Source organism: Ursus arctos, unplaced genomic scaffold (assembly GCF_023065955.2).
Source record: "Ursus arctos isolate Adak ecotype North America unplaced genomic scaffold, UrsArc2.0 scaffold_13, whole genome shotgun sequence".
Lineage (NCBI taxonomy): Eukaryota > Metazoa > Chordata > Mammalia > Carnivora > Ursidae > Ursus > Ursus arctos.
The window spans coordinates 61,875,881-61,903,556 of record NW_026622797.1 but is presented as its reverse complement, the minus strand read 5'-3'; positions in this window follow the sequence as shown (position 1 = coordinate 61,903,556).

Genomic DNA, 27,676 nt, shown 5'->3' with positions numbered 1-27,676 from the left:
TGCAAGGAGCTATGGTTTAGTTCTTGAACAACACAAATTATAACTGCTAAGAAAGCAGTATTTTTATTTTACATTTCTCTAGAATTTTTTTTGCCTCCTTTAGGACACAAAACTTATTCGACATTGCTCCTGAACCCAGAAGGTTTTTAGTCTAACTTGGAAGACAATACACAGTAATGATGAGCCATGGCAGTGATAAGAAGGGTACACAAGAGAGTCGTTAGAATACAAGGAGATTAGGAGAGGATTCAGTGATCCCTTGTTTGTTTTTAAAACACATATTAAATATTTCAGGTCTAAATACATGCCGAGAGAATAATAGAACAAAAACCTATGTTTCTTCCTTTCAATTTTGTTAATCCTTAACTTTTTATCTCTTAAATTTAGATCATTCAGAATAAGAATACAATATTACAGATACACATTAAGTCCATTCTTCTGGTGCCAACAATCACTTTTCCTTACTCAGAAGTGACAACTAGGGGCGCGGGATGGCTTAGTCAGTTAAGTGTCAGGCTCAGGTCCTGATCTCAAGGTCCTAAGATCAAGCCCAGCATCCTGCTCAGTTTTGGGAGGGGACTCTGTTTGTCCCTCTCCCTCTCCCCACTTGGGTGCACCCACTCTCTCTCTCAAATAAATAAGTAAAATATTTTTAAAAAAGAGAGAGAAGTGACAACTATCCTAAATTTTGTGTGCACTATCCCAAAGCATGTTTTTGTAGTTTTGCTGTATGGGTATGTATGCACAAAGGCATGCATGCACGTGCACACACACAATGTATGATAGATGGGACACATATATTCACGTGGCTATTCTATGCATAATTGTGTATATATATTTATAAACTGCATAACATGCTATCACACTATATATCTTTCTATAACTTTGTTTTTTCACTTAATCTTTTGTTTAATCCTTATCCATGTCTATTACTATACATAAAGGTCTCAATACTTTCTACTGCTATGTGGTATTCTAAGAGATTATTATACACAATATATTTAGTGATTTTCCATTGGATGTGCATTTGAGTTTTTTTTTCATTTTTCTCTATTAAAAATAAAATTGTAATAAAAATCCTGTGTACATGTCTGAGCTTCTCTTAATTCTAAGGATTAAGCTGAAGTTCTGAGTTCTGTTACATGTGCAGCTAAAATGTTATTCAGTATTGCAAATTGTTTTCCAAAGTGGTTATATCAGTTTATAATTCTATCATTGGTGTGTAAGTTCTAGTTTTTAACAAAAAATATCATCGAAAATAATTAAGGAAACATCCAATTCAAGAATTTAGAGGATAGTAATTAAAAAAAAAGAATTTAGAGAATATATATCATCATAAACTTGAGAAAATAGCAAAGGGAGATAATGAAGAAAAGAGTAGAAGTTGGTAAAATAGAAAGCATGAAAATAATATGCACTGCCTTAATCTTTTGGTGTCAAGTTTTGTATGTCTGTTAGCTAAATATTAATATGCATTATTCAATCAATGTTAATCAACATTATTAGTTAATGGCATTGCATAAGTATTCTATAGCCTTATTTCTCTTTGTCTGATTTGTCTATTAAATATTGAAAGAGTAATTATTAAAATATTTTATTGTTGTGTCATTTTTGCATTCCTCTGTTTTCCTTTAACCAAGATAACAGAAGAAAAACTGGGGGTTAGAAAATAGTACATCCTGTATATGTAGATATATTAACTATAGATATATTAGCTTTATGGGATTCTTTGAAAACATGGGTTATGTAGGTAAAAATTATTCTATGTATAAATATCTGAAAGTGTTATTGTATGTGGGTGTGTGTAATCAAGTAATTGTTTACACCGACATGCATCTACTGCAGTTTTTCTTCACATTGATATAATTTATTTAACCAATTATTTATTTTGGGTTCTTAAACTGCCCTTGACATCTCACAGTGTTAACTAATACCAAAATAAGCAGTCTCTACGGCCAAATATTTGTATAAGAAGTGTTTCTCTAAATTCTAAAAACTTAAAGTACATAATCATGAAAAATTTTAAGATGCTTGATACACATTGCCAAGTTGTCCCTATAAAATGTTGCACCATTTTGTACTTTCACCTAAAAATGTTAAAAATATATGTTTTTCCTACATACCCTCATTAGTACTAAGAAAGTAATTTTGAATCTTTGGCTATATAAGAAGTAAAGATTTGTTTCTCATAGTCATACCATTAAAAATCAATAATATGTAAGTACCTCTTTTTAATTGTTTATTCACCATAACTTGTGTTTTTAATGATTTTTTCATAGTCTATCTTTTTTTGTAATGTGATGATAATTATTTTTCAGTGATTTTTATTTAGTATATTAATCATCATGTAAAATAATCTTCTCATTTTCTCATTTGACTTTTAGTTTATTCTGTTACATAGTGTAGCTTTTAATTGTAATGTTCAACTTCTCAATCTTTTGTGAATTCTTCAATATTTTCCAACCTTCAAAAAACATATACTGTCTCTACTTCCTGCCAGACCGTTCTAGATGTGAAGAAGACAATAAAAAACAAATACAAAAAAGGACTGTCTTCTTGAATCTAACATTCTATTTAATAGTATTTCACCAATATTATACACCATGTCATGACTCATGAATTATAAATAATTCATTATTTTTCTAGCTATTTCCTGGGTTTTGCTTTACTTTTAATTGATTAGAAATTTATTTTCTTACATAGTGTAAAGATATTGTTTAATTTGTTTTTGCAAATCTAAACAATTATTCCCTAATTCTCCATTTGCACAGGATTAAAAATGCCATATGTACCATAAACTAACTCTTAATTGTCCTAGAATCTTTTTTTTTAACTTTCTTTTTTTTTTTTTAATTTTCAGTTAGGTTTTATGGGTCTCCCTTATCTCTCATTTGTTTACATTTGTTCTTTTACAAGATTTGCAGTTACAGTATGTTTCAATGTTCATTTAATTTTATAGCAATTTTCCACGTATTATACTGCAGTCTGTTTATTGAATAATTGAATAAAAGAAGCAGTACACATTTTTAAATGTGGAAAGAGTCGGATTATGAGTAGTAGCCTGGACTATTAGTTGTACGCCCCCAAAAAGGTGAGAGATGAAAAGTTCTTTCAAGCTGTTTTGTATTAAGCTATTTTGAGAACTTCAGCATTTTGCCTAACACCACACTTTGCAATAGGCTTCAGGGAAAACTCTCATTTTAACGTTCTGTTACACTTGCTAATATATTTGCGTCTTAATTTTCTCATGCACAAATGCTCAAGTAGATATTACCGTATCATATGAGTAAAATTTTTTCAACATTTTCACATTAAAAATACAATTCTTCTCAATGAAAATACTTCCAGAATACTTACTATTAAAGCAGCAATAGTCATACCAATATAACTTTTTAAAGACTTTATTCGAGAAAGATAAAAATTAATGATTGACTCACACCATATATTATCATCTTCTATTGCTTTTTCTCAAATATTTTGAAAATAAATTTTTATTTCTTACATTTATAAATCTGTTTTAAGCTACTATGAGGGAAGAGTTCTAATATTAGTATTATAAGTCTCTGATTGCATCAATCAAAGTTCCTAGATAACTGAATGAATCAATGAGCCCAAGCACCTGGGATCTGTTTTTTCTTATGAGGAAAAAAAAATAAAAAATTAATATCTATATCTGGGGCGCCTGGGTGGCACAGCGGTTAAGCGTCTGCCTTCGGCTCAGGGCGTGATCCCGGCATTATGGGATCGAGCCCCACATCAGGCTCCTCCACTATGAGCCTGCTTCTTCCTCTCCCACTCCCCCTGCTTGTGTTCCCTCTCTCGCTGGCTGTCTCTATCTCTGTCAAATAAATAAATAAAATCTTAAAAAAAAAAGAAAAAAATTAATATCTATATCTATATCTATCTGTATCTATATATAGCTTGCTGTTTAGACTCTTCCTAATATTTTCTTTTATCTCTGAAGGCTAAAATGAAATTGCAAGTTCAAAAAAAATGAAAAAAAACTTACCCGTAAGTTCCATTTTGTTTGTCAAGTGGATAAAAAGGGTCTGCTTCTATCTAAATTACCTGAGAAATTTAAAATCAGTAGACCTGACCTCCTGTGGGCTTTTTCCTTATAATTTTTAGTTTCTTTTCTGGTCAAAAATGTTTATGGCAACATTTTTACAAATTCAGTAGTTATAAAAGTGAGCTGGATTCTTGTCCATTTGTTTTACATTTATTTGCTGATTTTGTTTTCTTTCAGGAAAATCACCTGTACTTTTTAATTCAATGATCTTAAATAGGGAAGTTTATGTTTGCTTAAAAGTGTACAGTGATATTTAGAAAAACAATCATAAAGTTGCCATCTACACTTTGTAAAATATCACAATGTATTGATAACGCATAGATGGTATTATATAATTTCTATACCTATGAGAATACTACCATGTGGAAGAAATTTCTACTTTTAATATTCCTACAGATTTTTTATTATATATATTATATATTCCATTTGGAAGTGGGAAGAATGCAGGTCATTCTTTTTCTCAATGATATTATAAAATTATTCCAAATTACTGGAATTATTACTACTAATGTAATCAACAAATTGAGATTAAAGCTATGTGCTATAAACATAGGCCGGTGATGGGTAGTAAGGAGGGCATGTATTGCATGGTGCACTGGATGTTACACGCAAATAATGAATCATGGAACTTTACATCAAAAACTAAGGATATACTGTATGGTGACTAACATAACATAATACAAAATTATTATTAAAAAAATAAACATTGATTTAAGAAAACCAAATATTCTTTACTTTTAGCTGAGGAATAGAAAAAATATCTAAAATTGTTCTAGAGTATATTTATATAAACAGTTTGTTCAAACACATGTTTTAAGATTCTGATTTTGCTTCCTCTCTTCCACATTTTCTTTTAATCTTCTGTCAGTTTAGAGCACTCAAATACCTCTGCTGAGGGATAGAGAGCTCTTAACGTTCCCAAAATAATTAAATAGATTTAGTTAACATACTGTAATTGTGTATCTGGCATTTAAAAAGTAATTTATCTAGCTGGGTGTTCTGGATGGCCATAGCTTCAGTAAGGGCAAAAAGCTGAATACAGGAAGTTGCATTCAGTTAGCAAGTATATTAATATAACTACGAATCCACATGTGGCAATTAGGAAATGAAGGACTGTGTAAGGAGAGCACAAGGTTGGCCTGAGGACAAATCCAGGTTAAATCTGGGACAACCAGAGAGATGAGAAGATGAAAGAAATTCATTTTTTGAACAAGCTGTTTACTTCTTGAGCTGGGACATTTGCCATCATGTTTTTTCCTCCCCTTAATTATACCCTTGCATTGAATTACATCTTCAATCATTTCCTATTCATTTTCGTTCTGAAACGCTTGTACAAGGAAATCTTCTATCAACTACATTCTCCTTCAATGCAATCTAATTTTGTAAAATTACTTTTTGTTATTACAAAGTAATATTTTTATCATGGAATGTCTGGAAACAGTACAACAATAGAAAGAGGAAGACAAATTACTCATACATAATTACTTAATATTTTTTCATATTTTCTTTATGTCTCTTGCTAAATATATTTTTATGGAATTGTGATCATATATACATTTTTGTCTCGTCTTCTCATTTAAAAAACATTAGCTCTTTCTCTGTTTTACAAACTCTTTCTAACAACATTGCAATAATGGATGATATCCAATTGTAGATGACTTATAACTTAGGTAGTCCAATTTGGAGAATATAGAGCATTCTAATTTTCATCCATCCTCTGTTATCGAGATTTTAAATTTCTTATTATCCTTCTCACATTACTACCGTCTCAATTCTTTCTCTTCACTAAAATATCAAATACATTTACTCTTATAATAAATTCCTTGACATCGATTAGAAGATATATATAGATATACATTCTTAACTCTTCTGTTTCTTTCAATCCTTATCTGATCTACCAACAAATTCTTTTGGCTTGATCTGTCTAGAGTCAGACTTTTAGCTTCTGATTAGAATGTAGAAAATTGGAAAGAGCATTACTTTCACCATAAAATAAGAAGAAAAGATCATTAAAAAACCATACTTTTGCTGAGTCTATCAGATAGCTGAGGTCACAGAGTAATCAACTAGCCTGAAATCTAAGGGAAGTTGACTGTCTCCAAGGAATGACCAGACTCTATATACCACTCTCTATTTGGGATAGAGAACAGAAAAAAAAAAAGACTGCCAAACTAAGCGCTCCAGCCAAGTGTAGGCTAGCATGAGAGTATAAAACCTCTGAGTGCCTCAGACATAAAGAAAGATTGCTCCTATTGTCACGTTCTACTTCATGGATCTCATAGTGTGCCCCCCAAAAAAGTGGTTTTGGAGGGAAGAAGGCAGAAAACTAAAGAAAACCTCCTTTTCTGCTGAGGAAAAGGCAGGGAGTTTTGACTGTATTTCTCTTTTATATGGAACAAAATTAATCCTCTGGAGGTGAGGCAGCAAAACCTGTCACCCTTAGGACACAGATAAAGAGCCATTGTATTTAGAGTAAGGGAACAGAAAACAAAAACTCTCTCTTGGGGAAAGGCAAGGAAAGGTCCTGGGTCTGGTAACTATTTCCTATCACTGGGGAGGGAAAAAGAAACAGAAACAGCCACTGTCAACACAGAGAGCCTGCCTAAGATTGAGAATGAACAAGGGCAAAGAGAATGGCCCACATCCCTTACCACAAAGCCAGCGGGAAGAGAGTAGCAAGTACTAGCAGTTTATCTCCAGAGGAGGAGGAAACATGGGATCCACAGGGAAAGATGAACACGAAAGTGGAATACAAATCATGAGAAAAATCCTCCAGGAATCCATGTCACACCCTAAGCACAAAGTAAACTGACAAGAATTTAAAGATATGGTACAACAAAAACCAAACTAAAATTAATTTTACTAGATTGATTTAATTCCTATAATAATGGTTTTGTAGAAGTGGCATGCCTATTTCTAAGCATAAGTATAACTTCTATTTCAATTTTCACTGTCTTACACACAATGACAAACCTCCCATCGCAAACTACAAGACATACCAAAAAGGAAGGGGATGTGTGTGTGTGGGGGGGGGTCAATTGTCAAGAGAAAGAAAGCAACAGAACCCAACTCAAATATGATAGTCTTTTGAAAACACCAGACAGGGAAATTAAAATAGTTACTTAATAGATGGAAAACATGGGCAATATGCATGAATTTCAGCAGTGAGGTGAAAGTTATAAAAAGGGGTCAAATGGAAATGGTAGAAATATGAATAGTTAATATAATTGAAGAATGTCTTTGGCAGACTTGTCAGATTTATCATTGACTACAAAGGTGCATGAGGAAATTTTGAGGTGGGAGAGTGATAGAAGTTTCATTGAGCAGATGGCTACATGTCTGTGCATTTATCAAAACTGAAATTTATACTAAAAAGAGTGAGTTCTATTGAATTTTTAAAAAGTGTGTGTGTGTGTGTATCTTTAAATTCTGACTATTTATTATCTCTGCAGCTACCATCCTTGTCCAAGTCACATACCATCTCTGTCTGGAATATATAAATAACTGGACATTGATGGTCCTGCTGACAAAAAATGAAATGCCAGTTCTAAATTGGGAGTCAACAAGGTATAAGGTGCCTCTTAAATTTGAAAGCATTGTGAGGCACAAATCACAAGATGTCTAGCTTTTCCTCATCAAGTTCAAGAAGAGCTTGCTCTTCTTAAATGTCTCTCAGCAGGAAAAACTTTTACCTCCTTCTCCTTGCTATAATTTTGGGTCATTTTTTGCTACTTCAACCCCCCCCCCATCTCTACTATCTAAATTCTGGATTTTAATTTTTCCTCATTTTTCTCCAAGAGCTGCTTTTACTATTTTCCTTTTCTCATGTAGTCAATGAGTAGGGTAGTGAGAAATAACTTCCATGAAAAATTTAGATTTAACCAAATAAATTATTATTTTTTAATTTGGTATGCCAGAAGCTATCACCGTTAAGTTTATTTCTCTTATGACACAGGCTTGTCTTAAAATATAGGCCCTACTTTTCCTTACAACAATATTACAGAAGACCCTATTTCTATAGAAGGCATTACAGTGTTATTTTCCTGTACTTAAAACACTTTCTTCTTCACTCATTCGGATAAAGTGGTTTATAAATTCAACTTTTCCTTATCACTGTCTTATTTCGTGTTTATTTGGAGTACAAAAACAATCTGAATGCAACTTTTTCTAGAATTAGAAAATCACGGTCAAAATACCTCTTTAAATATAACATTTAATTTGTAAAAAAAAAAAAAAAGAAAAGAAAGACAAGAAAGAAAAAGAAAAGAAAAAAAATAATTCTGGAGACTTTTCTTGCTAAATGACAATGCCATTAAAATTTCCCAGGCGTCCTATTCCTCTTTCATGGATGAAATTTTTCCAAAATAAATACTATTTCCCATGTCAAATCTCTTGCTTTTAGTCATCTGAATTGATGTATACATGTCTCTTGAATTTATTGTTTTTGAATTTATACTTAGGGTCTATCTTTTCTTCTAAAGTACATCTTAACCCCAAATTATCCCACACTAAAGTACCTATCCCAATTGCAATTCTAGAAAGAGTTAGAATATTTTCCTATTCTTTTCATTGTGATTTTCCTCTATCTTTCTCCCTTTTACTTTCTACCATTTTGGATTTTTACTCTCTTTTTGTTTTTATTCTCTTTGAAAGTTTCCATTGAAAACTAATCCTTACCATTTAAAAGGGCTGAAGAGGGGCACCTGTGTGGCTCAACTGGTTAAGCGTCTGCCTTTGACTAAGGTCAGGACGCTGGATTTGCTGATCTAGCAGAGCATTGGGCCCCCTGATCAGTGGGGAGTCTGCTTCTCCCTCTCTCTGCCCCTCCCCCTGCTCCTGCTTTCTCTCTCCCTCACTCTCTGTCTCTCAAATAAATAAAATCTTTAAAAGAGAAATAAATAAACAAACAAACAAATAAATAAAATACATGCATACATACATACATGAATACATAAATGAATAAAAGGGCTGGAGCCAGAAACCTATAAATATATTGTTGAAATAAACTATTTTTCTAAGAATGTTCAACAGTAAAGTAAATCAAACATCTCAGATTTTATTTCTATCAAAATTATAGCTCCACCAATCCACCTTGCTCATTATTATAAATTAGCCTTCCCATTAACAGAGACTTTATATTCAAAGGACTACTCATTTATTATGTATTAAGTTTTGAAAAATATGTATGTAGAACTATAAATTTGGCTATATTATGTCCTTTCTAGAATCTGAGAAGTATTAAGTACTTCATGTTTAATCCATTTAATGTATTATTTTATTATTTATTTAATAATATGTAATATACTAGTTAATTTTAATAAATTGAGTAATGATATAACAATACATTTTATGTATTGTATGTATTTATGTATTGTATGACAATACATTATGTCCTTTCTAGAATCTGAGAAGTATTACGTACTTCATTTTTAATCCATTTACTATATTATTTTATTATTATTTATTTAATGTATGTAATATACTAGTTAATTTTAATAAATTGAGTAATGATATAACAATACATATTAAGTCAACAGAAGAGGTAGAATTTCAAAATTGGACACTTGCTCAATTGAAAATACTTCAATACTTTTCTATTTTCTTTGTTCAAATCTATTTTACCCTATCATCACTTTTGTTAGGGGCACATTTTGTCCTGTCTGTCTAAACAAAAGAAAATCTTTTATTTTAAAAATGAATATCTAAAAGATAGATAAATATCTATCCTGAGTATCTCCTTTATATATACTACAAGATTCTTATAATGAAGCGTTTATTGAAGCATCAATATTATGAAACTTGAACAAGGTTATCTTTGCAACTTCCTTCATTTGCATTGAAGTACAGAAAGTTCCCAAGTATATAAGCAGGTCTGTTGCTAATGTGCTTTTAGTTGGTTGGTAGTACTTATCACATTTTATAGAAAAATAATTTTATGTCATAGTTAGATTTTCATATTAGGTTTCTGTGTGTAACCAGTAATACTTTTGCTCTGCAATTTAGTAGAAAAGAAAGAAGAATTACTATAATATTAGCGAATAAAAACATTTCACTAAAATACTTTGATAAGATGTGGATATTTTCTTTTCCTTGAGTTATGGTGCTTGAAATATGGATATATTTATATGTATATATAATATATTAATGTAATGTATTATATGATTTTTACTTAATTAATGTATTAAATTCAATGTAAAGTGTTTCGAATGCTTGATGGTAGTATTTGACTACTCTGTACTACCTCTGGTATGTTGCAATATAATAAAACAAGCACATTTAGGAAATTCTAAATTAATCTCAAATATAATTAATTGATTAACTTCTAACATAAAATAATTTTAAAATAGCTACTTAATCAAAATAAAATTCAAATTATGGCATTTATAATGAACTTGCAGTTGATGTTACCAATTTCTGGCATTAATTCAGATAAATTTAGTGTTTGATAAATAAATCTGCCACTGAAATAACTATGAGATTTCAGAACGGGCTGGAAACGTAAATGGAGTTTCCAGATTATTAAAAGTGTGCTTTCTTTTTATCAGTTATCTATATATAGTATTTAGCTTTATTCACAGAAATTGTTACTTTTTAGTTAGACGATTATTTTGACAAGTTTTACTATGTACTCAAAGGAATGAAGTAAAAAGAAAAAGAAAAATTTTAAGACTAAATTTGAAGATTTCAGAGGAATATTTGTAAAATATTGGTCTAATGTTTAGTAGTCTCAATTTTTTGTGTTAACTGGAAATCTTGGTCAATTCTTGGTTCAACAAAGTCAGGTATTAAGCAAAAGAGAGAATAATTTTTCCTTAAACACTTTGCAAGAGAAGTGAAATTTAGAATCATTATGCATATGTATTAAATGAATATGTATTAAATACAATGCTGTCTTTAAATAGGAGTTAAGAAGTTAAAATTGTGATAATGTGATATAATCAAGAGAATTTATGTTGCCCTTCCTGGGTTACAGCCCTTCCTAGTAGAGCATTCGCCTCTAAGAATTTAGAATAGGCCGGGTATGGCAGAGGCCATGCTACTAGGAATAGCTACATATAAGAAAAACCTGGTGTCTCATGTGGTGGTTTAGATTAGTTACTAATGCTCACCCAGGGAGCTATGTGAAAGAGTCTTAGTCTATGTCATGTTTCCATGGGAAAGAACATTATGGTAAATTAGAGATATCAGCTCTGAGTGACAGAGAGGAATTTGTGGCACACATACTATGTGTTGCTTTTTCTAGGGTCTACTTTTTTAAAGATTCCAGTATCTTTCTTTATGAGGTTTAGTGAGAGATACACAAGGTTGGAGATATAATGAATTTTCAAGGATTATCTTCAGAAGCAAGGCAAAACAATAATGTCTATATGTGGGTATAGAGACATTGTTCGGGGGGAAAGGAGCTACTGAAGATTTTTGCAGGCAGGGCTGAGGACTAGAACAGAGGAACCCTGAACACATCCTGATCGGTGGAGGTAGTGTAGACTGATGAATCCGCTTACAAGTATGTGTGCCAGTTTCAGCCATTCAGTGCTAAAGATCAAGCTCCCTGAGGGGTTGGTAGATTAAAACAACCATTTAAGCTAGAGATCCTATGGAATACAACTTGATCTGGCCTCAAATGCTAGTTGTTGTAATCTCAGCTAAGATTACCAAAGATCTAAGATCTCAGATGTGGCTTTAGTTATCTGGTTGTTTCCACTTTGGATTGAATGGGGCAAGATAGCCTCGCTTACGCATCTGGCAGTGTGTGCTAGAAGCTTGGGCACTTCAGTTTTCCTCTATGTGCCTTCTTAACCCCTTGTAAGTCAAATTGGATTTCTAACATGCCACTCGTAGAAAATTGTTCCAAAAGGGCTAATGCAGAAACTGCAGAGTGTTCTTAGAGCCTAAACTGCAGAATTCATACTACTGTCACTTCCACCTTATTCTATAGGTCAAATCGATTTCCTAAGTCCAACTGCAATTCAGCGGGTAGAATAGATTCCACCTCTTGATGAGACAAATTACAAAATATTGTGACCACGTTGTAGACCACAAGGACCATCATATTGCTGGCAACAGATGCACAAAAACTTTTTCAAAAATAGTTTTCATGAGACTAAAGTGGAAAATCATTAGTCAAAATCATTTAGTCAAAAACTAAGAAAAACCTAGGAATCCATTTCTTTCTTCTATATGCAAATTTAATTTTAGGATTCATGTCTTATCTTTTCAACCAATACAAGAGTATCTGTCATATAGTGGGTGGGAAATAAATATTTGTTGGGTTAATAATAAATGAATTTGAAATGTGTAACTTTGGTTATGCATTTTTTTTAAGCAGTTTTCTATTATTTTCTATGCCTCAGTCTAAAAAACAACTTTACTATCAAATGCTAGGGAATACATTTGAACTGAGCAGTTTGGGACCTAGATATGGTGATGTTTTAATCAGATGAGCAAGGGAGCCTTATGTGCATTCAATGCATTACCAGTGTTAAAGGCAGTGAACTGCAAATTGGATAACAATTGTTATAGTATACTTGCCATTTTTATAGCAGCACCAACATTAGCATGGAGAAAGTGAAGGCATTTATAGGCCACCTGCATTTCTATGTAGAACTTCGCATAATGATCATGTATTTATGGCCAAGTACATTTTAAACTTAAAGAATTTTTAAATGTGATGCAAGTACTACAAGTATTTCTAATGGGAGTGTTGCCACTTGGAATTCAAATTTCAGGTTCCACTACTACAAACTAAGTAGCTCATTATGCACGGGAAGAATTGTAGGGTTGTATTTACCACCTGGACGGAATAATTACGGATGACAAGAAAAAAAATCAAGTGCACAAATTAATGACCATTTTAAAACTTTTTGAGGAAAATCTAATTAAGTTTCAGGTAACTTTTAAAATATCATTATCAGATAAAATTGTAGCTTCTCAGTCATGATGAAGATTTCGTTGAATGTACCCTCAGTATTTTAAATGTGTTTATCATGTTATCAAGGAAATATATGGGTCTATAAGCTAATTAGAAATATGGTTAATATGAAGTTATGAAAGCATGCATCAATGATTTAAAGAAGTTTAGAAATCAACAAAGCTTAGATAATTGAAAGCACTATACTGTGTAACTCAGCTAATTTGCAGAAAACTTTTTTTTCCAAGTACTCCAATAGAGTGTAATGAAGCGTCCTCAAAATTAAGGCATCATTCACAATATCATGAATTAGTTATAAAATTCATAAGTCTATGATCTTATCTAAACAATATCATTTACCATAGATACTTGTTACTTTATGCAGATTTTCTGTAGTAGATTAGAGTTAATTATTTTTGTACATTTCCTCTGAACAACCACTAGTAACCAACCAAATGAGTTAAGTGACCACATATGCCCCTAGGATTCTGAAGCATTCAGTACAATATTTCTTTGAAGTCTTCTTTCTTATCATCTCAAGGACCACAATTCCTATAATGTACCAAATAAATTCTCTTGCATTCCTCTCAGCAGTAAAAATTGTCATCCTTACCTTCATTTAATTGCAAGCCACTTTCTACCTTTGAAGGACTTCCTTCCACGTCTCTTTTAACTTAAGTCCTGGCCAGACACATGCTCTAATGCTGGTCTCAAAATCGGTTTTCTCTGGAGTCATTTACGATTTAAACTGTATTACTTTGTGGATATTCCAAATATTTTTTGAAACTCATTGTGGTAGAAAGTTTAAAAAATCACCTCATATATGTTCTTAATTTTATTTGCACTTATGTAAGGCATTTATTTCAGAGTAGAGCGCAGACATTATATCTTACAGTCTTTTGTAAATGTTTAACAAATGTAGACTTACTAAATAATGAAACATAAAATGTAGTGTAAATGTAAATATAAAAGTGATGTTTCCTTTAAATGACATTGACAATGAATTAATATGAATTTGTATTCTTATACAAAGTTATACAAAGGAAAGATAGATGATATATAACCGGAGTATTGGTGCTATACATATGAAAGCATTGAATTGAAAAAATAAAGCATGAAAGTAATGACAGTTATTTGATTCTCCACTTGATCCAATCCAGTATGTAGTGCAATATTCTATGGCGTAATTGTATTAAACTACACCAGGAAGGTCATACAGCTCTCTTCTACCCTCCCAAACTGTCCTTTCATTCATACTTTTGCCCTTCATGTACTTTGGCGTATCTGTCCTCACCATAAATTTTAATAGCAAGTAATGGTAAATAGAGCTTACAAAAGCAAATTCATCAAAATGATAAAGTATAAAAGGAATGGGAGAGGTGGTATGGAAAAGATGTAGAGAAGAAAACATAATATTGAAAGAAACTAACAAATGGAAAAAAAAATTTTAATTAATCTTCAGCCATAATGAGGCCCCTTTGAGTTCCTAAAACCGTTGCTTTCTTTTCCTTTTGCTCACATTTCATTGTTCCTTCTTGGTCTGGAGACAAGGTTGTTTCTAAGTTTTCTTGTGGAAGCTAATTCTGTTTACACGATCATTCAGTGAATTTCTTTCGGTTGTCCCCATGGTTTCAGCTTTCTTCTGTGTGGTTAATAGCTGAGCGGATAAGACTAAGTTCCCTTGAGACCAAACACTGGTGTCCTGTGGGAGATGAGAGTATGCACTGCTTCAGCTGTGTTTCAAATGTGTTAAAGATAGACACTGCTGACCGTCTCTGCGATATCTACTTTATCCTTCTGCCACATTTGAATTCCTTTTTCCATTGCAGTTCAATCTCTACCCCATGTGATAATGGGAAGGTGATACCCATTCCTAACCTCTGGGAGACATTCTGATAAGTTGAAGTTAATCCTAGAATCTCATTCCCTTAAGCATTATACTCTTACAGTTGGGTGTTTTACCAAATGTGTACATGCAATGGAAAGTCCATGAGGGACTCTGGGAGTAGTTCCCCCTATTTTTCTCCCTAGACACATACCTGAATATGGCACTGCAATGGCTGCAAATTTCCTCCTACCAGCCTGGCTTAGCCACCCTGTGGAGAAAAGCAGCCCCAGGAGGACGGCAGAAGCGTGAACCTTCATGCTTGCATACTACACTTCCTCTGCATTACTGTTCTGCAAAAGACCACCCTTCTCACTGCTAGATCATTTTGAAAAGGTGATTTTGTTTGAGCAGAGGACATTTTAACAGATATAAATTAATAACCCAATAATTCCAAATCTATACAGTAAATTTGCACATATTTTTCTTTTTCAAATCAGAATGGCAAGAGTCCTCAGGAAACCAATTTTTGAAAATTAGAACACCTTAAACTGTCCTTATTTTTTTGTGATTGCTCCCAAGTAGGTTTTTCACATAATAAATCAACACCCCAGTCTCTCAACTACAGCCACCGCACAGGCTCTTACTCAGGTTTTGTTTCTGCTTGTCCAATTCCTCTTCCCACTAAACTACACTGAGAAGTATCAACATTGGTGATGTCCTCCAGGAAATCAACAATTGCAAACGTTGCCATATTGGAACATTGCCACGTTTTCAATCCTCCAGCTGCATTGCTGTATTTTGTACAGAAGCAAAACTTATTCTCTTCAATTCTGTACCATATTTGGTTTCCTCATTGCCTACTGCAGTTCTGATTCTGCCCAAACTTTTTTCTGTGTGTTCCTGCCTTTAACCCCTCCCTTAATTAGGATTCAAAAGCAAGCCATATAGGGGAACAAAATGCATCACATCACTGTTGTCATGCTCTAACCTTTCTCCTTTCCCTATTAAAAAGGACATGTTTCAGTGTTTCAGGCAGACACCATATGGGGGATAAGGGTGCTGATGCTGGAGATGTTAGAGTAGGCATGAATAGACCCCAGCCAAACGTGCCTTGTTACAGTTAAAAGTTAGAAAAATAATCTTCATGGCTGGGTGTTTTTCTCATTAAAATAGCTATTTACTTTTTCTTGTTTTTGCAAACTGCTTGCATAAGTACCTTAAGGCAATTTCCAAATCTTTCTTGAATTTAATTAAATTTTTAGAACACTCAAAATAGCAACACTTGGGAAGATCATTTCAATTTAGAACACTTTCCCAATTAAAACCTACCCATAGACTCCATGTTTGTAGAGCTAAGATGGTCATGACAACTGAAATATAGTCATTTCACTCAGCCTACTAAATTCCTCTCTCTGAGTCAATTATTGGCATCTCAACCCCATAACAGCTGAGCACCAGAATATTTATGGACTAAATCCAGATGAGAGCATATATTGTCTAATACAACTTGATGGCAAGGACTATGAACTTACTATTTTTAGGGGATATGCAAATAACATAAACGAATGGGCCATGGGGGGTGGCCTGAAACAAAGGCCTACCTAGTGTAGGAAGGCACCTATTCTATCTAAAGGGGGTCGCCACTACTTGTCTCCAGATCATGGCTGCCAGGTAGAACTGTATATTATCACACCTACTGGTTTTTCAAAAGTAGCTGCAATTCTAAGTTTCTATGTAAAATCTTTAGACTTTTCAATATTGGCTACTTTTTAAAAATTATTTCAAAACATTACATGGCAATGCAAATCAACACCACAATTAGATCCTACTTCACACTTACTAGGATAGCTATTATAAAAAAAAATAATAGTGTTGACAAGGATGTGGAGAAATTGGAGCCATTGCACATTGTTAATAGTAACATAAAATGGTACAGCTGCTGTGGAAGACAGTTTGGCAGTTCCCAAAAAAAGTTAACATAGAACTACCATATGATCCAGCAATTCCACTTCTAGGTATATACCCATAAGAATTGAAAACAGGGACTCAAATAGATATTTGTGCACCACTGTTCATAGTGGCATTATTTACAATACACAAAAGGAGGAAAAATTCAAATCTTCAACAGATGAATGGATAAACAGAATGTGGCATATACATACAATGAAGTATTATTCAATCTTAAAAAGGAAAGAAATTTAATACATGATATGTGCAAGAACCATGAAAACTTTATGCTAAATGAAATAATCCAAATACAAAGAGACACATGTTGTATAATTCCACTTATATGAGATATGTAGAATAGTCAAATTCTAGAGACAGAAAGTACTATGGTAGTCTTTAGGAGCTGGGATGGAAGTTTGGGGAAATTATTATTTAATGGGTGGATTCAGTTTGGGATGATAAAGTTTTGAAGATAGTGTTGATGGTTTTACAACAATGTGAGTGTACTTAGTAGCACTGAATAGTACATTTTAAAATTATTAAAATGGTAAACTTTATGTTGTTATGTATATTTTACCATTAAAAACAAACAAACAAGAAACCCTATATGTGCCTAATAAAACACATGTGCAGGTTGGATTTGGTTTAGGGTATGTCCTTTTAGAAACATTTAGAAAATTGCAGTACAAGATTTAACATACAACTAATTTTCTGTGGAAGATTAAACAGTGAAAGAATGAATAAAGGCATAAAGAATCAAACTGTCATATATCAAATATATGGAATGTTTATCAAAGATTTGCTTCTTTTTAAGATATTCAATAAGCATTTATAAAAATTGACTCCCTAATATTATCAGATCTCTAATGAAGCTAGTTAAACTAGTTCAAATCAGACCCGAACTGATTTGGCTCCAACTAAAGACTCCAACTTCTGGTGATGGGCTCAGAGTGTGAAAGGAAGGGGGGGGGGAGCAAAAAACAAAATTAAAAACAAAACAAAAAAACAAGAGGATGGGACTCTAACCACAAAGTAGGGCTGCTGTAGTTGGCACATCACTTCTTTCTGCTTTTTCTGATGACCTGAGACCTGATCCATTAACTTCTAAGGCTAGGGGTTTTCATGGGAAACCCAACAAGTTATGGTCAGAAAGATGTCACTAATACTCTATCTATTGTCAGCTACATCTTTCCAAAGCTGGACTAATCAGTTTATCTCTTCCGCAAATCTGAAATTTGGAATCAGTCACAAGTATTAAATGGTTGAGGCAAAGTCTTATTAAAACTTTGACTTACTTTCAGAATGGCCTGTCTGAATGTAGTGAGAGGGGGAGAGGACAAACAGACTCCTCACTGAATGTGGAGCCCGATGCAGGACTTGATTCCATGACCCTGAGATCATGACCCAAGCCAAAGTCAGACACTTAACCAACTGAGCCACCCAGGTGCCCCATCTGATAGTTTATTTTTGCTTTTATTTCTCTTGCCTCAGGAAACATATCTAGAAAGATATTGTTACAGCCAATGTCAGAGAGATTATTTCCTCTGCTTTCTTCTAGGATTTTTATGGTTTCAGGTTTCACATTTAAGTCCTTAACCCATTTTGAGTTTATTTTTGTGTATGATGCAAGAAAGTGGTCCAGTTTCATTCTTTTCATGTAACTGTCCCAAAACCATTTGTTGAAGAGACTGTTAATTTCCCATTGCACGTTCTTACGTCCTTTGTTAAAGATTAATTGACCATATAACTGCTTTTGTTTCTGGGCTTTTTAACCTGATCCATTGATCTATGTGTCTATTTTTGTCAGTACCATACTATTTCAATTACTACAGATTTGTAGTATTACTTGGAATCTGAAATTGTGATATCTCCAGCTTTATTCTTCTTTTTCAAGATTGTTTGTTTTGGGGGTCTTTTGTGGTTCCATGCAAATTTTAGAATTGTTCTAGTTCTGTGAATAATGTTGTTGGTATTTTGATAGGGATTGCATTAATCTGTAGATTGCTTTGACTGGTATGGTCATTTTAACAATATTTGTTCTTCCAATTCATGAACATGGAATGTCTTTCCATTTCTTTGTGTCATCTTCAATTTCTTTCATCAGTGTTTTATATTTTGCTGAGTACAGTTCTTTCACCTTTTTGGTTAAGTATATTCTTAGGTATTTTATTATTTTTGGCGTAACTGTAAATAGGATTGTTTTCTGAATTTCTGTTTATGTCACTTCATTATTAGTGTCTAGAAATGCAACAGATTTCTTTACATTGATTTTGTATGCTGTGACCTTACTGAATTCATTTATCAGGTCTAGTCATTTTTTGGTGGAGTCTTTAGGGTTTTCTGTATGTAGTATCATGTCATCTGCAGAAAATGAAAGTTTTACTTCTTCCTTAGCAATTTGGATGCTCTTATTCCCTTTTCTTGTCTGATTGCTGTGGCTAGGACTTCCAGTACTATGTTGAATAAAAGTGGTGAGAGTGGACATCCTTGCCTTGTTCCTGATCTTAAGGAGAAAGCTTTCAGTTTTTCTCATTGAATACGATGTTAGCTGTGGATTTTCATGTAATACCTATATCATGTTAAGATTTGTTCTCGCTAAACCTACCTTGTTGAGGGTTTTTATCATGAATGGATGTTGTACTTTGTCAAATGCTTCTTTCTACATCTATTGAAATGATAACATAGTTTTTATTTTTTCTCTTGATGTGATGTATCATGTTTATTGATTTGCAAATATTGAACCACACTTGTATCCTGGAAATAAATTCCACTTGATCATCATGAATGATTTTTTTAACATATTAATGAATTCAGTTTGCTAATACTTTTGTTGAGGATTTTTGCATCTATGTTCATCAGAGATTTGGCCTGTACTTCTCTTTTTTGTAGTGTCTTTATCTGGCTTTGTTATCAGGGTAATTCAGGCCTCATAGAATGAATTTGGAAGTTTCCTTCCTTTTCTATTTTTTGGAATCGTTTAAGGAGAATTGGCATCAACTCTTTAAATGTTTAGAAAAATTCACCTGTGAAGCCCTCTGGGCCTGGACTTTTGTTTTTGGGGGAGTTTTTTGAGTATTGACTCAATTTCATTACTGGTAATCAATCTGTTCAAATTTTCTATTTCTTCCTGATAAAACTTGGCAGGTTATATGTTTCTAGAAATTTATCCATCTCTTCTAGGTTGTCCAATTTGTTGGTGTATAATTTTTCATAATATTCTCTTATATTCCTTTGTATTTCTGTGGTGTTGGTTGTTATTTCTCCTCTTTCGTTTCTGATTTTGTTTATTTGAGTCCTCTCCCTTTATTTGATGAGTCTGGCTAATGTTTTATCATTTTATTGATCTTTTCAAAGAACTGACTCCTGGTTTCATTGATCTGATCTATTGTTGTTGTTGTTTTTAGTTTCTATTTTGTTTATTTCTGCTTTAATCTTTATTATTTCCTTCCTTCTACTGGTTTGGGTTTTTTTGTTGTTTTCTTCTTTTTTTCTATTTCCTATTAGGTATAAGTTTAGGTTGTTTATTTGAGTTTTGATATAACAAAACTGTCTTGTGTTCTTTTTTATCCATCCTATGTCTTTTGATTGGAGCATTTAGTCCATTTATATTCAAAGTTATTATTGATAGGTATATATTTATTGCTATTTTGTTACTTATTTTATGGTTGTTTTTGTAGTTTTTCTCCGATCCTTTCTTCTGTTACTCTGTTCTCTCACAATCAGTTGCCTTTCCTTAGTGATATATTTGAATTCCTTTCTCTTTATTTTTTGCATATCTGTTAGTGTTTTTTGATTTGTGTTTACCATTAGGTTTGTATATAACATCTTCTGTATATAGTGGTCTATAGTAAGTTGATGGTCACTTAAGTTTGAACCCATTCTTTACTTCTCTCCCCCCACACGTTTTACATATATTGTGTCACACTTTTTATTTTGTGAGTCCTTTGGCTGATTTTTCACCGATATACTGATTTTTACTGCTTTTGTGCTTCCTTGCACTTCCTTATGGTCTTTCTTTTCCACTCAGTGAGTTCCCTTTAACCTTACCTGTAGGGCTGGTTTAGTGGTCATGAACTCCTTTAACTCTTGTTTGTCTGGGAAACACTATATCTCCTTCTATTCTGAATGATAGCCTTTCTGGATAGAGTATTCTTGTATGCAGATTTTTTCTTTCAGTACTTTGAATATATTGTGTATATCAATATATAATATATATTGAATATTAGTGGCCTACAGTTTCTGCTGAAAATCTGTGCATAGCCTCATGGGGTTTCCCTTGTATGTAATGACTTTCTTTTCTCTTGCTGTCTTTTTTTTTTTTAGATTATTTATTTGTTTAATTCAAAGAGAGATAGAACACGAGTCAGGAGAGAGGCAGAGGAAGAGGGAGAGGGACAATCAGACTCCCTGCTGAGTGGGGATTCCCAACACAGGGCTTGATTTGATGACCCTTAGATTACGACCTGAGCTGAACTCAGACATTTAACCAACAGAGCCACCCAGCCACCCCTCTTTTGCTGCTTTTAAAATTCTGTCTTTATCATGACTTTTTGCTATTTAATTACTGTATGTCTTGCTGTGGACCTCTTTGGTTTGGTTTTCTTTAGAGATCTCTGTGCCTTCTGGATCTAGATGTCTGTTTCTTTCCCCCAGATTCGGGAAGCTTTTTTTTTTTTTTTTAAAGATTTTATTTATTTATTCAACAGAGATGGAGACAGCCAGCGAGAGAGGGAACACAAGCAGGGGGAGCGGGAGAGAAAGAAGCAGGCTCATAGCGGAAGAGCCTGATGTGGGGCTCGATCCCGTAACGCCGGGATCATGCCCTGAGCCGAAGGCAGACGCTTTAACCGCTGTGCCACCCAGGCGCCCCTCGGGAAGCTTTCATCTATTATTTCTTCAAATGAATTTTCTTTTTCTTTTTCTTCTCTTTCTGGGATTCCTAAATGCAAATGTTATGCTTGATGGTGTCACTGAGTTCCCTAAATCTATTCTTGTTTTGTATAATTTTATTCTCTTACCTGCTCAGCTTGATTACTTTCCATTACTCTGTCCTCCAGGTTGCTGATTCGTTCATCTGTTTCATTCATCTATTTATTCCACAAAGTGTATTTTTAATTTCATTTATGTTGTTCTTGATCTCTGACTAGTTCTTTTTCATCTCATAGTTAAGTGTCTCACTGATGTCCTCCACTCTTTTCTCATATGCAGTAAGTATCTTTATGATCATTACTTTAAATTCTGTCTACATTTCTTGTAGGCACGAACTTATCTACATTACTTATCTACATTTCACTTAAGTCTCTTGCTGTGACTTTGTCCTGTTCTTTCATTTGAAATATATCCCTCTGTCTCCTCATTTTGTCTAATCTCTGAGTCTGTTTCTGTGTGTTAAGAAAGTCAGCGATGTCTCCTGCACTTGAAGGTAATGGTCTTACGAAGAACAGGTCCTGTAGTGCCCTGCAGTGCAGCGCCCCTGTTCACCAGAACTCAGCACTTCAGGGTGTCTCCTACGTGTGTTGTGTGTGCCTACTGTTGTGGCTGAGCTGCTTTTTCTTCAGTCCAGTCATCTGCCATGGCTCTGTTTCCCTGTTGTTGGCAGTGTTTGGTCCCTGTGGTATTAGTGGGCCAGGCTGGGGATACCTTGGGCTTGAGCTGAGTCAAACCAGGTGTTTGCCAGAGATGTAGTAGCACAAACTTCAGGGTGCTTTCCCTGTGTTGTTTCCTGAAAAGCTTTCATTGGCGGGTGGGGCCTGCAGTTAGATCAGTTGTCTGCCTCTAGCCCACTGCTGGGGTCTCTGTCTGACGGGTGTGTATATTTATCTTTCCCTTTATCTGTGGCAGGAGTTACTTTGGGGTGGTGGTGGCCACTGCAGGGGCTACTTCCACACTGCCAGGCCTGTGGCACTGTCCTGTGTAGGCTCTGGCCAAGAGACTATTGGAGAAGGCAGATCCACTGAAGCATAGTGCAGGGGTGCAGTGCAGCCAGGGAGGGATGCTAGCAAGCTTTGTGTGCCCTTGGTTTTTTGCAGAAGGGGCCCTCCCCAGAGTGGTGGATTAGCAGAAGTACAGCACAGGGGAGTGGGGTAAAAGTGCTAGCAAGTTATATAGGGAGTCCTGTAAGTGGCCAGGGTATTTGGGGTAGGGGAGGGAAATGGCACCTGCCAATTCTTTCATTCCTGAATGAGTTCCCCAGGGATTCTTCTCCCTCTGGGACCAGCTCTCAGATTAGTAAATAACTCTCCCTCCTATACGCCCCAGGCACTTTTCAAACTGTTGTTCTGTGCTATATCTCCATGGGCTCTTTGTTGTTCTGTCTCTTTAAGGGCAAGGACTCAGTCTCCTCTAGCCCACCAGCTCTCCTAAAACCAAGCCCACTGATTTGTTAAAATTCCAGGTTTTAAGTCCTACTGGTTATAAAAACTCATAAAATTTGGGCCCTCTGCTTTTCAAAATCAAATGTTAATAGGATTTGTCTTCCCCATGTGGAATCCCTAGTGTGAGGGTTTGTTTCTCTCCCCTCTCCATGCCCATGGCATCCCTCCCTCCTGCAGACAGTCTGCAAGTTCATTTGGTTCCAGACTGCAACTCCATCCTTTCTACCCTCTTTGATGTGGCCTCTTCTCTACATTTAGTCGTAGAATTTATTCTGCTAGTCTTCAGGTTGTTTTCTGTGTTCTTTACACTGATGTGAGGTGTTATTAGTTGTATCCTTGGGAGGAGGTGAGCTTAGGGTTCTCCTACTCCACTATCTTCCCTTTATAGGGGGAAGAGTCCTAACGGCTTATTTTGTGCAGGAATCTTCACGCTAAGCTTCTCCAACATTTAATTCTGATGTGCACTATCAGCTCCCGAGAGAGGTATTTCCTCAAAAATCTTATCCTTGGGGCATTTAGAAGATGATATATTTGAAGAGTAACTACTTCTGTGGAAATTGTAACAGTTTTATATTAGAAAAAGGGATGTTAAGTTGTAAAGAGATGAATGTTAAAAGAACAGGAATATTGGTTAGATGGCAAAGCAATTTTTTATCATTTTTAAATTTTCTGTAGTATGTTTACAAAACTTTATCCAAAAGAAAACAATAAATAAAAATGAATTGCAAGATCCTTTATTACTTATTTTAATATAAAAGTAGGTCAATTACTTAAAATAATCTCTGGATATAACCTTACTTCTGGAAATGGCTGAAAAAAAAATACTAAATAAAACAGTGTTAACTTGTGGTATTTTTTTGTATGTGTGTGTACATGTGTGTGTGAAGGGAAGGAAGGTGATACAGATTTATCCATACATCAGCTAGGAAATGGAAGACATGTGTTTCCCTAATCCTGGCATATTAATTATTTTTATTCCTTCTCTGAAGTAGAACATCTTTGACTTTCACTAAGGACTTCAGTAAACTATAATGAAAATAACTTGGTATTTTTTTAGCATCAAGATAAATAAAATTCAACACGATTTAGTTCTCTCCAGGAGAGAAGACATAGACATTTCATATGTAAGTAGATGCAAAGAGCCATGTGTTCTGAAAGTGAGTGTAAATAGACTGATTCTCAAACTGCTCATGAATTCAAACTCATTATTTGGCAGTCATGCTTTCATATTGTAATAATGACCTAGAATTAGTTTTACCTTTTTGTTTGTGTGTCAATTATAAACCCACTTTGTCTCCGATTGGGGAGGAGGCAAGTCGCTGGAATATGGGACTTATCAAACCAAAAGATACCCCCTTTATAGTCCTTTAGGATAGTTGCAGAAAGGCTGAGGTATCATTCAAACATTGAGATTATTTAATTCATCATTACATTAATGAATCATTACTTAAGTTATTAATCACTTATTTGATTAATTATTAATTAAATAAAATTAACCATTAAAACACATATTAAAATCAAATGGGTTTCTTTTTGAAGTGATGAAAATGTTCCAAAATTGACTACAGTGACAATTGCACATATTTGAGAATATTCTAAAATCCGTTGAATCATATGATGTAAATGAGTGACACTTATCTCAAAATGTGTAGAATATGTGAACTTTATCTCAAAAAAGCTATTTGAAAAAACAACGTGATGACAGGACTGAATCTCAAGAATCATTCCTGGCATTTTGTAAACAGAATAATCTCAACCTTGAGGATAAAGGCACTGCAGCATTAAAACCACTCAGTTTACTCACTACCTTGTTTTCTGAGAAGCTAACTAAAATCACCCACCAAGGGAACATCTGCTCTGATCCTAAACAGTTTTGTCCAAGTTTTTTGGTCTTTATTTGAAACCAAAGAACACTTTTGTGGGTACGTGTAGGCAAAATTTACATAAAACTTTTGTCTTCCAATCATACTAACTTTATTATACTAAGATATAATATTCTTTAAAAATGGCTTCTAATAGAGGTCTTGTTTTATTTTTTTTTTCTAGTGTTTAATTGGCCTATAGCACCATACTTCTCAGATAATTTTTCTCTGGTATCCTATATCTAAAATTCTCCAAACTGTTTCTTATTCTCAGGTATCTCATTTCATGTAAAATCTGCCCATCCAATCATCAGCATACTCAGAAGCACTTGCCCTAAGAGGTTCTTATGTTGTTATCCTTTCTCTGTTGTACTGAATATATCCTATTCTTTTTACCCGTGTTTTGATCATTTTATCAGCCAGCAATTATATTCTTCTATCAGGAGGAATAGAGCCTTTTAGCTCCAGGAAAATGACATTCTAAAATCAAGAAAAATATTTCATGTTTTAAAAATATGAATCATGGGGCGCCTGGGTGGCACAGCAGTTAAGCGTCTGCCTTTGGCTTTGGGCGTGATCCCGGCATTGTGGGATCAAGCCCCACATCAGGCTCCTCCGCTATGAGCCTGCTTCTTCCTCTCCCACTCCCCCTGCTTGTGTTCCCTCTCTCTCTGGCTGTCTCTATCTCTGTTGAATAAATAAATAAAATCTTTAAAAATAAATAAATAAATAAATAAAAATATGAATCATAGTCTTCAGTATTTTGAGAGTCTGAATTTTCAAATACACTTAATAGAAACAGCAGAAAATATGCTGAACTAAGATAAGTATTTCGGTGAGGAGACAGTTTGACTGCTGTAAATCTGCCATTCCATACCCTAAATTTTATGAAATTACTACATAAAATCCTGAATTTTATAGTAATTAAATCAATCAATCTTAAACTCCTTGTCAAAAGTAAATCAGTCTTTAATTATTAATAATTAGGCTTCCAAATTTAGCTGTTTTACAACCTTTAGAAATTAAATCAATCATAGAACAAAATCAATGTATGAATGTACATTTTCAAAAATTATATGATATAACTGTTTTTTCTTAAACAGGCATATTTTGAATATTTGCTAAAATAAGAAAATATAATTTTTTATAGTCTGACCTAGAGTTTTAAATTCACAGAGATGTGTTCTTTGCTGAAAGTAAAATGATTATCTGTCTTGATAATGGCAGTTCTCACCAAAGAAAACTTTGGGTCTCCTAAATCCTAAGGAGTCATGATAAGTCTCGTTCATGGTTCTTCAAAAGATTGAATAAGTTAAGCTTGTTCACCACTAGACTTGATTCGAGTGTTCTAGATCCAGTCTATCTAAGACTCACCCTTTCTTTCTTTGTCTACATTCTTAGGTGGTCTTAGCCTTACATAGGATTCCATGCACACCTAGAAGAGATCCATTCTTTCATTAAAAATGTATTAAGCACTGTGATGGTTTGATTTATGTGTCAACTCGCTAAGAGATGCCCAGGTAGCTGGTAAAACATTATGTCTGCATGTATCTATGAAGAGATTAACATTTGAATGCATAGACTAATAAAAAGATCAAGCTTACCAATGTGATTGGGCATCACCCACTCCACTAAGGGCCTGAATAAAACAAAAATGTGGGGGAAGGGCAAATTGGCTCTCTTTGCTTGAACTGGAAGGTGCTGTGCAGAAAACTTGAGAAAGTATGTGTAATAAAAGAGTTTGTGTTCAAATGAGGAGGATTCCTTCAGCTAGGATGTCAGGGAAGGCATCTCTGAATGAATTAAAAGTGTAAAAAGTAAGTCTAAAAGAAGTATATTCTAGGGAAGAAACAGGAAAAGCCTTGAGGTTTAACTCTTCAGGATAAGGAACTACAGTCAGCCAGAAAATAGTGAGCCAGGCAGAGTTTAGGGAATGAGGGGTGTTATGGGCTGAATGTATCCATCCCTCAAAAATCATATGTTGAAGTCCTGACATCTAGTACTTCAAAATGTAACTGTTTTTGGCAGTAGGGTCATAAAAAGGTAATTAAGTTAAAATGAGGAAGGAAGAAAAGAAAGAAAGACGGAAAGAAAGGGCAAAGCATTAAAAGCAATACCTTCACACATATTTTGTGTGTATGTTTTTGAGACATATCAATTTAATTTTAACTGACCCTAAACTAGGTAATCATCTTTTACTCAGCAGATATTAAGCATTTTAAATTACCATTAGAAAATTATGAACAATTTTTCTTAAATATTATTTCATCTAAACCTTTTTAATACCATTTCTATGGAAATAGATTGTTTACAAACTTGTTTAATAGGCATAAAAAATGCAAAATACAAACTGATGTTTTTTAATATCAGCTTTCATCAATAGGCAAATTTCTCAAAAATTGCATGGAATTGAAATTAATCTATTAAAGAAAATAAAATCACAGTGAACAAGGTGGGCAGACAAAAATTGATTTTATTTCAATACATTGACAACAATAGGAGAGAGTGCACGGATCAAATGTGGGTAACTCACTTTGACCTGAAACAAGGGGCTGGAGGGTTTTTAAGCACTGGGGTGAACCAGGAGAAAAGCACTGGTGGACAGAGGAAGTTAAATGGTGGTAGATCAGTAGGATATTGTTAAGGAGTACATTGAGTTATTCTTGAGTTTGCAAATGTTCTTCTTCG